Source organism: Rhincodon typus, chromosome 48 (genome assembly GCF_021869965.1).
Source record: "Rhincodon typus isolate 14 chromosome 48, sRhiTyp1.1, whole genome shotgun sequence".
Lineage (NCBI taxonomy): Eukaryota > Metazoa > Chordata > Chondrichthyes > Orectolobiformes > Rhincodontidae > Rhincodon > Rhincodon typus.
Genome location: NC_063379.1, coordinates 3,924,238 through 3,936,531, shown reverse-complemented (window position 1 = coordinate 3,936,531; position 12,294 = coordinate 3,924,238). Strand labels below are relative to the sequence as shown.

Here is a 12,294-nt window from a genome sequence, read left to right as displayed (position 1 = left end):
TGCTCTGGTGAAAACAATCCAAATTTATCCAAACTCTCTTTGTCTGCATCCTGTACAAAGCCTCCAGATTCTTCCTATAGTGTGGTGACCAGACCATCATACAATGCTCCAAATGTGGCCTGCACCATCACCAACCAAATCTAACACTCATTGCCCCGTAGAAGAAGTAAAAAAAGCACAGTCAATATAACTCATCACTGGCTTAAACAAATTTTTCTTTTGACTCAGAACGTTGGATTCTTGCAGCACATTTGAATTGCAACACGCAAGTAACCACGATTTCTCAAATCTTTATATAATTTGCGCAAAAGGCAAATGGTTCCACTGGGACCCAAACCCAGGGCCTTCTACATGGAAAGCAGACGTGATAACCACTACACCACGGAACCATCAAACACACTCAGGCCCCCCCCCACCACCTCATAAACTATTGGTAACTGTTTTCCTGAAGCTTTCCAATTGTAGGTGTTTGGATGATGGATTTCAGAAATCATAACTTGGTGTTCACATCAGGCTGGATTCTGAAGAACGGCCACTGAATTTGAAACATTAACTGTGCTCTCTCCCCACAGACGCTGCCAGAGTTGTTGAGTTCCACCAGCAATTTCTGTCTTTCTTATTATGTGTACGCTTACCAGGACCTTTAAACAGCTTTGAGACAAAATTGATGTCTTTTGTTTTGTTTTCGGGAAGCAAACCTTCAACATAACTGCATACAAAGCTAACATGAGAGAGAGTGTAGTTGGTGTAGGTTGGGAGACTCAACACTAAAGTTCCCCAAGGATGCGTTCTCAGCCCCCTACTGTACTCCCTGTACACCCATCACAGTGTTGCGAAATTCCAAAGGAACGTCATCTACAAGTTCATTGATGATAGCATCGTAGTAGAACGGATATCTAACAACAACGAGTCAAAATGCAGAAGTTAGATAGCGGACTTGGTGAGGCTATGTTAAGAGAACAACCCCTCTCTCAATTTCAGCAAAACTAAAGAACTGATCATTGACTTTAGAAAGAAAGGAGGAGAACACGCCCACATCTACAACAATGAAGCAGTGGTTGATAGGGTGGAGAGCATCAAGTTCGTCAAACGACAACCTGTGCTGGAATTCCCACATAGACGTGATGGTCAAGAAAGCACGACGATGCCTCTCCTTTCTCAGACGACTCAGGAAGTTTGGCATGTCCAAAACGACCCTCACCAACTTCTCCAGATGCATCATTGACAGCATACTGTCCCGGTGCTAAATGGTCTGGTATGGCATCTGTTCTGCTCAGGACCGTAAGAAACTGCAGCAGATTGTGCACACAGCCCAGACCATAGGGAAGCCAACCTTCCATCCATGGACACCATTTACACGGATCACTGCTGCAGAAAGGCTGCCAACATGTGGAATTCTTTGCCCAGTGAAGCGGTTGAAGCTACCTCGCTGAATGTGTTTAAGACAAGGCTAGATAAATTTTTGAACAGTAAAGGAATTAAGGGTTATGGTGTGCGGGCGGGTAAGTGGAGCTGAGCCTCAAAAAGATCAGCCATGATCTTATTGAATGGCGGGGCAGGCTCGAGGGGTCGGATGGCCTACTCCTGCTCCTAGTTCTTATGTTCTTATGTAACATCATCAAAGACCCACCATATCCCTGTAATGATCTAAATTCTCTTTCATCAGGCAGAAGGTAACAGAAGCCTGAACACACACACAAACAGGTTCAGGAGCAAATTCTTCCCGGCCGTTATTAGAGTGATGAATAGACTCTGCAGCATCAAATAATACTGACCTTGCTAATGTTGATCTCATGTAGTGCACGCCTGTGCAATGCAACCTTTATCCCCTGTGTAAGTCTTTTTCCCACCTCTGATGTGTACATCATTGCTTCCTACAGTCCGTCTGTACTGCCCGTAACCAAGACTTTTCACTGTACCTCTGTACACATGACAATAAATCAATCAATTAGGTCATGCTGATGTAATGCAATTATGAATTCGTTGTGGAGTTTGGGGATGTCACAAGAACGAAAACATGTTAAGAATCCAAAAATGAAAAGGTTAATTAAAAGCAATAGCTGAGTGTCACTGAAGAGCGTTGCCATGTTGAACCTGGATAGCTCAGATGATGAAGCATTGATGTTTTGAGGTGATGGTCACGAGTTCTACACTTATTTGGCCAGTGTTTTAAATTGGAGTTCTACCGTTAAATGTCTTCAACGCATGAACGTTGTTTCAAATCAGTTCACAGGTCTTGAGTGTGTCTTTGGTGCAGGATGCGAGATGAGTCCTTGCCTGTGTAATGCAGTTGGTGAGTGCTGTAACTATGAATACATGTTGAGAATTCTCAAATAAGAAAAGAAATGAAACTGTCAGCTTCTGTTCACCACTTCTCTCTCAAACCTGCTGAGCACAGTCAGTAGCGCATCTGGCTTTTACTGTGAGGGTCCATGGTTTCAGTTCTTGTTCGATTGTTAAGTTTAATTATTTGGTATGTTTACATCATGTTGGTTTCCAACTAAATAACGGACACTGATGTTGAATCAATCAAATCCTATGTCGAGGGCATGTCTTTTTAACTCAATCGATGACCAGTCCTACGAGAGGAGACCCAATTCTGGATTGACTTTTGGGAAATGAAGGGAGGAAAAAATGGTGTGGCATCAAGGATCGCTATATAAAACTGCAATGATTGGGTATCCGGGGCAAACTCTCTGCCATATGGAGTCATACCGGTATATAAGACGATGGTTATGGTTCTTGGCTGTCAGTATTCTCAGCCCCAGGGCATCTGAAATGAAGTTGTGTACGTATTGTGGTGATCAGGGATGGTGTTCAGAAAGGAAGCGTGTGAAATATCCACATGTACATGAAAGGATAAATGCAGACGATTGCAATAAACTCTGTTCACCCTAGAATGTCACTGCAGCTTTAAATGATTGTGAGCCTGGATGGCTCATTTGGTAGAGACTTTTAATTGGAGGGTTCAAGACGCTTCTTTAAAAACAAAGTTAAACACACTGCGAATTGTTAGCATCAGCTTGTTTTCATACGACATAGCAGGTGTTTAGATTAAAGCAATCACATGCCGCCTCCCGGAAATCTTTTTTTAAAATAATAGGCTGCACGCCCAACATGACGAGACCCGATTCTGAATTTAGTTTGGGAAATGAAGATGTGCAAAAATAAAGGATAAGATTTAACAAAAAGAATGCTTATAACAGTGTGGCATCGTGGTGTAACAGCAAACTTGGAATCAATGGGTGTCAGGAGGCAACATCTATGCTACATGGAGTCACAGCTGGCACATAAGAAGATGGTGATGCTTGTTGGAGGCCATTCATTTCACCTCCAGGACATCTCTGCAGGAATTCTTCAGCCTTGATTCCCAGCCAAAAACATCTTCAACTGCTTCATCAAAAACCTTCTCTCTGTCATAAGGTCAGACATGAGGACGTTTGCCGATGATTGCAAACTGTTCAGCACCATTTGTGACTGGGCTGATGCTGAAGCAGTCCATGTTCAACTGCAAGACGATTTGAAGAATTCAAGGTTTGGCTGACATTTGACAAGTAACATTTCCATCACACAAATGCCAGTCAATGAAATCTCTAATAACATTCAAATTAACAACCGCCCCTGACATTCAATGTTCTTACAGTCAGTGAATGGCCAACGGACATTGTCCCAGGCATATTGACCAGAAATTCAACTGGACTTGCCAGACGAACAGACTGTCTACAAGAGCATTCAAGAGGCTAGAAATATCACGGCAAGTAACTCATCTTTTTACTCCACAAAGTTTGTCCACCATCTACAAGGCAGAAGTCAGAAGTGTGATGGAAAACTCTCCACTTGCCTAGATGGGTGCAGCTCCAATAACACTCAAGTAGTTTGACAGCAACTGGGACAAACCAGCCCACTTGAATGGTACCACATCCGCAGATCATCCAATGCCTATCTCACCAATACTCGGAAAAAGCAGTGTGCATTATCCAGGAGGTGCAACGTAGAAATACTACAAAGATCCTCAGAATGCACCTCTTAAACCCCACGGCAGCAGATAGCATAGAGAAATTTTGATTGAAGTTTCAAGTGAAACTCATATATGGAAATCAAAGGCAGTGAATAAAATAAACGCAAATCAGATTTACATGTATATAAACAGCAACAAGAAAGTCAAGGAAAAATAATGGGCCTGTTAGAGAAGCAGAAGGGAACATGTGTGAATATCAAGCGGAAATGGGACGAATTCTAAACATAATTTTGTGGATCTTTATGTAATCTTCGAAATAACTCCACAAAAAGAAACATAAAAGGGTGCTTATTTGGTGCTGGATGGGTGTAGAGTCCGTGCGTGTGAAATCCACTTGTGAATGTATTGTGGAGGTCAGGGATGGCAGTGAGACAGGAAGTAAGAGAGGAATCCGTAAATGCAAAGGCAGATTAATGCAATATCCTCTGTCCGTCAGTGAGTTTCAGCATACTACAGTACTGGAGCGAGTCTGGATCACTCAGTTGGTAGCGCATCAGAATTTACATCGGAGGCTCCAAGTGTTCAGGTCCCTTCTGGGGAGCTGTATTTCAAAGAGCATTGTCTGAGATCACACCAATCCTTAACAATCAGTTCAGGCTAAAAACTTTAAAGCACTCAATTGTGATGTCGATATAACCATTCCACGAAAAAAAAAGACGAAAAAAAAAATATCCAACAAATGCAATTATGTCATTCTCAACGTCTTTACTGTTTAAATAAGACATAATGGAATTTTTAAATTAATTCTGCAGCACTTGTTTAACGGTGTACAAAAGTGAGCTGTGGTAGTATTTGTCATTGAAGACAGGGGCATGTGTGAAAAAAATAAAACTGTGTGGCAGAGTAGAATCTGAAGAAGGCAAAACAAAAGTTGAGCAAATTTCACGTTCCAGTTCAGCCAGGGGCTTTTTGCAGGCTCAGACCCGATCCATGATTGCTGAGTCTCCAGTGCATCAGACTTTTGCATTATGGTCTAGGGTTCATTTCAATATTCAAACGTGGCTGCCATCAACCGGATTTCAAACAACAGAAGGAGGGTTGAGATTGAAAAATACATGTCATGTGAACAAGAACTTATTTTTTAAACAATACGTGATAAGCCCAACGTGACTCCCCAAAGTGAATCCATCGTTTACAAGGCCAAAGTCAAGAGTGTGATGGAATACTCTCCAATTCCCTGAATGTGTGCAGCTCCAACAACATTCAAGAAGCTTAATGGCATCCAAGACAAACCAACCACTTGATTGGCAACACATCCACAAAACATCCACTGCCTCCATCACCATCGCTCAAGTGAACCAGTGTGTACTATCAACAAGATGCAATGCAGAAATAAACTAAGGATCCTCAAAATGCACCTTGCAAAACCTCAACAACCTCCACCAGGAAGGATTAGAACAACAGATATGTGGAAACACCATTACCCACTGGTACAACTCCGAGACCGTCAAAAAACTGCCTCAGATATTTATTGCCTGTCCGTCATTGTTGCTGTTTCAGACTTTTGGAGTTCCCGAGCTAAGGGCATTATGAGTCTTCTTACAGCACGTGGACTACAGCATTTCAAGAAGGTAGCTCACCATTGCATTCTCAAGGGCAACTAGGAATCTGCAACAGGTGATGGCCAGTCAGCAAAGCTCGCGTTCCACGAATGAATAAAATTTAGGCGGTAAAATTACAGCGAGGGACCATATCAGGGAATGTGACAACCATTTGTTTAGGTTAAGTATTATTTCGCAAAATGACAGAGATAAGTGAGACACCCAAGCTCATAACTCAGGGAAAGAAACTTTCACAAAACTGAGAAGTGATTTGGTAGAGGTTGCCTGGACAGGATAACTAAAGGATAAGTCAGTGTTAAGCACATTATGAAGTGTGATCCTGGGGTCACAAAGCAGACATGTCCCTTCCAAAAATAAGAATGGCATTGTCACATCTTAACATCTATGTTTGTCTTGAACATCTTGCCGATTTGTCTGTTTTACCCTTGCAAATCTCTGCACTCACTTCATTGCTTCTACATAACCTTTCTCATTGGGTGATCAGAAGTGCATGCAGCAGGCTAAGGCAGGTCCCATCAAGGTTTGATATAGATTTAGGAAAATTTTCTGATATTTCTATCAATTCTATGTCCCTTGACATCAGTGAATGCCCAACGAGAAACTCCTGGGCCTACCATTGACCAGAAATTCAACTGGACATGCCAGATAAATACACTGTCCACATGAGGCTGAGAACACTGAGGCAGGTAACTCACCTCTTGATTCCACAAAGTCTGTCCATCATCTACAAGGCACAATTCAGGAGTGTGATAGAATACTCTCCACTTGCTTGGGTGGGCATAGCTCCAGCAACACTCAAGAAGGTCAATTGCATCCTGGATAAAGCATCCCACTTGAGTGGCACGATATCCACAAAACATCCACTCCTACCTCAGTAATAGTCAGATAAGAAGCAATGTGTACTATGTACGAGACGCAACGTAGAAATAATCCAAAGATCCTCAGAATGGAACTATTAAACCCATGGCTGCAGATAGCATAGAGGAGTTGCGATTGGACAGAAAGATGGTAATCAATGGAAGGGAATGCATAAAATACGACAAAAGTACCCTAAATCGTTTTACAATTGTTCAAAAAGCAACAGGGGTGGTCAAGGGAAAACAGCAGGCCTACCAGAGATGAAGAAGGGAACTTGTGTGAAGGTATAGATGAAATGGGACGAATTCAAAAAATGTAATTTTGTGGACTTTTAAGTAACCTTCAAAATAACTTCACAAAGAAAGCATGAAAGAATGTGTAATTGGTACTGGATGGGTGAAGATTTCATGCGTGTGAAGTGTAATTGTGAACGCATTGTTGAGGTTGGAGCAGCAGTGAGGCAGGATGTATGAGAGAAATTAGTAAATGCAAAAGCAGATGAATGCAATATCCTCTTTTCGCTAGTGAGTGTCAACATACTACACTACAGGAGAGAGTATAGATCATTCAGTTGGTAGCGTATCAGAATATCCATCGGACCAGAGTTCAGGATCCTTTTGGGGCGCTGTATTTCAATTAGTATTGTCCGAGGTCGTGTAACTCACACAGTTCGTAAACGATCAGTTCAGGCTGGTGTCTTTAAAGCACTCATTTGTGATGCCAATTTAATCATTGCGTGAAAAAAAAGTGCCCATACCCAACAAACATAGTAATGTTATTCTCAACTTCCTTACTGTTCAATAAGGCATATGTTGCAATTCCTTCCATAGGACTTATTTGGCTGTGTAGATAAGTGAGCATTGATCGTGTTTGTCATGGAATTGAGGGTAATGTGTGCGACTGTATAATAGAAGCAACCTGGGCAGCGTAAATACTGAAGAAAGAAAAAAAAACAAAATTTGCACAAATTTATTGTTCCAGTTCTGCTGGGGACGTTAGCTTTTTGCAGGCTAAGACCCGAGCCAGGACTACTGAGTCTGTAAAGCATCAAGCTTTTACAATATGGTCTACGGTTCAAGTCAATGTTCAGATGTGCTATCGGCAATCAGATTTCAAACAACTGAAGGAAATTTGAGGTTGAAATCTACATGTGCTGTGACCAGGAAAATCTTACTTTTTTTAACAATATTGTGACAAGCCCAATGACAGGCGATGGAATTCTGGGTTCAGGTTTGGGAAATGAAAATGGCCAAGTGGTTAAAGTGACAGTAGGAGACCATATCGAGGATAGTGATCACAATTACTATAGATTATGAAACTGGGAATTAGTTTGGTGAAGGTGGTCGGACAGAACTTCTGAAGGGCAAATGAAAAACAGGGCATAAAAATTACTGCAAGATAAAGGAAAAACGCAAAGATGCAAGAGGAAGTGGAGGAGGCTGATACAATTGCAACATTTAAAACGCATCTGGATGGGAATTTGAATAGGAAGGGTTTAGAAGGATGTGCCAAATACTGACAAATGACACTACATTAATTTAGCATATCTGGTCAACATTGCTAATGTGGACCAAATGGTCTGCTTCCATGCTGTACAGTCTATGACTCTATGTTTTAGCAGTATACAAACAGCAAAATGATAGATAAGGAAAAAGTGGGGACCAATCAGAGATGAAGGAAAGAACTTGAGTGAAGATGCAGAGGCTGTGGAAAGAATTTGAAATTATGTTTTCGTGGTCATTTAAGTAGCGTTGTGCTGACTCAGATTTACTTTTCACTTTCTGTAAGCCAATCTTCAAAGAACCATGGAAAAATAAAGGGTGTAATTGGTGTAGAGTGGAAGATAAGTTTGTGTTTGAGTTATGGAGTTCGGGTTCAGCAGCGAGAAAGGATGATTGACAGACATTTCAAACACAAGCGTCTGGTTAACTGAATTGGTTAAGCACCCACCTTTGCAGTATGAGATCCAGCTTTCGAATCCCTTTTTTGATGTCCCTTTCACATCGCTGCTCTCTGTGCCATTGCAATTGGATTTTCTCTGTGCAGTTTCGTGAGAGGCACTTTCAGGTACTAGAAATGGTTGCCAGTATTCTGACTTCTCGAATGCATTTTGCCCAGCCACATCACGCGTGATTATGTGGTGTTCATCTTTTTACTGTGCAAGTAACATGCATTACTACACTTAAATTCTTTCCCTAACAGTTATTATGCTGACGTAGAAGAGTGAGTGCTGAAAGCGTTTGACATTGATGTGTGACGATAGTATGAAAATAGTTGCGTGGTCTAAAAACACTGGACAGAGGGGACACTGAAGAGGGATAAGAGAAATGTGACGGAATGTAACGTTCTGCAACTACTAGGGAAGTTCACTATTTTGAGTCTATTGTGTTAGGCCTGAGATTTAATAAGGACACGAGGGAAGCTTTTAATACAAATACAGTAGTTTTTATGTAGAATGAACTGCCAGTGGAAGTGGTGGATGTAGGTACAGTTACAACATTTGGATAAGTGCCTGAGGAGGAAAGGTTTGGAAGAATATGGGCCAACGCAGGCAAGTGGGAATAGTTTTGCTTGAGAATATGTCCAGCATGGCCTAGTTGGACCAACGGGTCTGCTACCATGTCGTATGACTCTATGCGTCCTCGCAAAAGGCAAGTAAATGGGAAATATGAGAAAACAAATGTCTACTAGTTGACGTCGTATCGAACTGGTTGTTGGAGTACAGAAATCTCAGTTCCAGGATATCTCCATTCAGTTTCTCAAGGTAGTATTCTATGCCCAACTATCTTTATCTATTTCATCAAAGATGGTCCTTCACTAAAACGGCAGAAATGGGTACAGTGCTTGTTTGCTGGACCAAATTCCTGGACGTACCATCCTACCGACATTGTGGGTCAATCTACTCACAAATCCACTGTAGATATTTTGAAGGCAGGTCCCCACCAACTTCTTATTATGGATGGAAAATAGATTTTGGCCAAGCCAGGGACACTCTTACCCTGTAAATGAAAAAAAATCTGACCTATTTACCTGTTTCATCTTTGTAAATCTCTGCAGTCACCACATCCCTTTTCTCACTCGCTGACGCAAATGCATGCAGCAGGCTAAGGAAGGTCTCAGGGGGTTTTGACAGCGTTTTGAAGAAATCTTCTTATTTTTCTACCAATCCAGATAAAGAAACACAGGAGCACAGAAAATAACAGCAGGATGAGGCGATTCTGCGCACCCAACCTGCTCCACAGTTCAACAGATTCTGTTTCTCGTCTCTGCCGAAAGAATCTGTCTAATTCAGCCTTGAACACATTTAAGCACTCATTCCCCATTTCTTCTCGGAAACATAGATCTCAGGACTGTAGAGTACAGTAACTCTACCCACCATCACTGTCAGACCATGGTGCCATTAGAAACTTATGCATTCTGTCTCCTCCTGTTCCTTACCTGTGCATGTGTCTGTCGAAATTCTACTTAAACGTTGCTGTCATACCTGCTCCTACCAGCTCCCCTGGCAGTCCAGGCATCTCTCACCCTGTGTGTAAATAGCTGCCTTGCACAACTTCTTGAAAATTTCCTCCTTTCATCTTAAACCTATGCCCACCAATAGTTTCTAAATCCATCCTATGAAAAAGACTACTACTATCGACCCTATCCCTGCCCCTCATTTTTGTGTACACTTCTAACAGGTCGCGCCTCTGTCCCCAATACTCTGGTGAAAACAATCCAAATTTGTTTAACCACTTCTTACAGATAAAGCACACCACTTCGGGCAACATTCTGATACACATCTTTTGCTTTCACACAAATGCCAACCAATGAAATCTCCAACAAATTGCAATCCACCAAACACTCCTTTACATGCAATGGTATTACCATCAGTAAATGCCCAATGACCAACATCTTGGGCCTATCATTGAACTGAAGCTCAACTGGACCTGCCACCTAAACACACTGAGCAGTTCAGAGGCGAGGAATACTGCGACCAGTAAGTCACCTTGTGACTCTTCCGGGTTTGTCCATCGTTTACAAGGCCAAATTCAGGGGTGTGATAGAATGACCTCCACTTGGTTGATGGGGCCATCTGCAACAACGTCAAGAAGCTTAATGGAATCCGAGACAAAGCAGCCTGCTTGATTGGCACCACACAAAACACCCACTGCCTACGCCACCAATACTCATGTGAAGCAAGATGCCATGCAGAAATAAGCCAAAATCCTCAAAATAAACCTTCCAAGCCATCAATAGCCTTCATCTGGAAGGACTAGAGCAACAGATACGAGGAATCCGCGTCACCTGCTGGCAACCCTCGAAGACTTTCAATAACCTGCCCGTCCTTCACTGTCTCTGGGTCAAAATTCTGGAATTGCCGATCTAAGGGCAAAGTTGGTCTTCCTCCAGTGCATGGACTGCAGCGTTGAAAAAGGTAGATCATCTCTACATTCTCAAGGGCAACTACAGACCTGCAATAGATGCTGGCCGTCCAGCAAAGCCCAAGTCTCACGAATGAATAAAAATTAGTGGGTAAATTGTCAGTGAGTAACCATATCGTGGTTTGTGATAGCAATTTGCTCAGATTAAGTGTAACAGAGATAAATGAGGCGTACAAGTTTATCATTGGGGGAAGAAAAGTTTCAGAAAAATGAGAAGGGACTTGGGGGAGGTGGACTGGAAAGGGCTACTAAAACGTAAATTAGTGTTATCTGCCCTATAAAATGTGATCCTCGGGGCACCATCAGACATGGCCCCTCCAGAAATAATAATGGCATTGCCACATCCTGACACTCATGGTTATTTTGAAAATTCATGGTAAAATTAAACAGGAAAAGGAAGCTTTTGACAGTCTCAGAGGATTTTAATGATAAATTTCAAAGTGACTCTGACAATTGGATGATGACATCTGTAATTAACGCTGTGAAGCTGTCGTCAACAATACAGGCACGTTGTTCCCCCATTTGCATCCCAGCACAGTAATATCTGATGCAACTATCATTACAACTTCGCCATTGGTGGACTGCTCCTCATATTGTGGTCAAGTATGAATTTGAAATACACATTCTCTAAACACTGTAGCACAGTCGGGTCACCCACAGATGTGCATTGCATTACTTCATTGTATAAATTATGCCACTGGAGTTTTCAGTGCATTCTTGATTTTCTGTCTGAACTTGAAGTGAGCCGTTTCTTCAGCAACTCAAGCACATCAGCATGTATCTGAGTTCCTCAAATATAATTTCAGAATTTGTATAATCGAATCCTTGAATGGTATAATTGAAGGAACTCATGTCATGCATCGACCAGAGAAGAGTGAAACTGATGGATATTGGAGCAGTGTGCTGACAGATTGCAGATCTAACCAAGAAATATATATATTATATGTAGGAGAGAGAGAGGCGGTGTCTGACTGCAGGTATGACCAATAACGAGGACACAAGATGATGACTGACTGTACTCGTGACCAATAAAGAGGAAGGAGAGTGGTGACTTATGCAGGTCTGACCAACGTGGGTGGGGAGGGGCGTGCTGGGTGATTGACTGAAGATTTGACCAATAGAGAGGGACTGCGTCCCTGGATGACAGTAACTCTTACGAATAGCGACGAATTGCGGGGTTCACTGACCGCATGTCTGACCAATGGAGAGGGAGCTGGGCGATGACAACTGCAGATCGGGCCAACGGCAAGTGGCGGGGCAGTGATTGACTGCGGGTCTGTCCAATAGAGAGGGAGTGGAGCGGTGACTGACTGAAGGTCTGATCGATACAGAAGAGGCAGGGCGGTGACTGACGTCTTTCTTCGTCCTGTTTTGACACCATCGCCTTGATAAATTTGTTATGATCGCTCTACCTAATTATTTTGTACAGTTG

The 12,294-nt window shown here is 42.3% G+C and overlaps 1 non-coding gene across 1 annotated transcript; it reads right to left on the bottom strand.

Moving 5' to 3' along the window:
* Window positions 1-316: 316 nt before the first annotated feature.
* Window positions 317-389, bottom strand: trnag-ucc. The gene has a single exon. It is a non-coding gene; the product is annotated as a tRNA-Gly (tRNA).
* Window positions 390-12,294: the final 11,905 nt, after the last annotated feature.